This window comes from Fragaria vesca, linkage group LG6, assembly GCF_000184155.1.
Source record: "Fragaria vesca subsp. vesca linkage group LG6, FraVesHawaii_1.0, whole genome shotgun sequence".
Taxonomy (NCBI): domain Eukaryota; kingdom Viridiplantae; phylum Streptophyta; class Magnoliopsida; order Rosales; family Rosaceae; genus Fragaria; species Fragaria vesca.
This window is the reverse complement of record NC_020496.1, coordinates 36,348,761-36,349,674: the sequence shown is the minus strand read 5'-3', so window position 1 is coordinate 36,349,674 and position 914 is coordinate 36,348,761.

The window sequence follows — 914 nt, the reverse complement described above, 5'->3', positions numbered from 1 at the left end:
TTAGACCAACTTTTCAATCACATATCAACATCTCCACCGTTCAATATTTAGATGTATATATGTAGATCATTTCTGCAAAATTTCATCCCATTTGGTGATCGTTAAGGCTTCGAACTAACTGAAATCAATTGATGGATCAAATCTGCCAAACCTGAACCGCTCATGCCTATAATTTTAATTCGCAGTTTTGAACACCTTAACGATCACCAATTTGGATGAAATTTTACAGAAGTGATCTACATATTAGGACCTAAAAACTGAACGGTTAAGATTGAAAAATGTGATTGAAAAGTAGGTCTAATGCTTGATCCCTCATATATGTCAAAAAAAAGGGATCCCTTAGTAGAAGGGCCTTGTATATATATATAAAAGAAAGATCTAAAGAGGACCTCTTTACTTTAAGAATTTGAGGATTCTATTATTTTACATTAGTATATGACTTTTTTTAACGATATCAACCGTTGATCCTCTAGATTCATATGCAAGAAACATGTCTACAAAAATTCAACTAATTCCATAATCATTTGGTCATTCAAATTGACGTAAACAATTATAGACCGTTAGATAAAATTAAAACGTTTTCCCTTTTGGCTAATTTTTTGTAGGATTCATATGTGGGTAAGCAACTAAGGAATGAGTAGCTTTGATTGTCAAAATATATGCTAGAACTAAAAACATCCTTACTTTAAGATTTACAGAGGTCCTCTCCGGAAAACTGGAATTCGGCGGACTCGCCGGGGAGGAAAAGTGGTCGGGGACGCTGCTGGAGTCCGTTGGGGTAGAGGCGCGCCCTCGTCGGCGTCGTACGGTGCCGAACAGAGGGACGTCCGCACTTTAAGCCGAGTGCAGATGTCTGCTTTGGAACGTTTCTGTATATATAGACGTCCGCTTTGGAACGTTTCTGTGTGTGTACA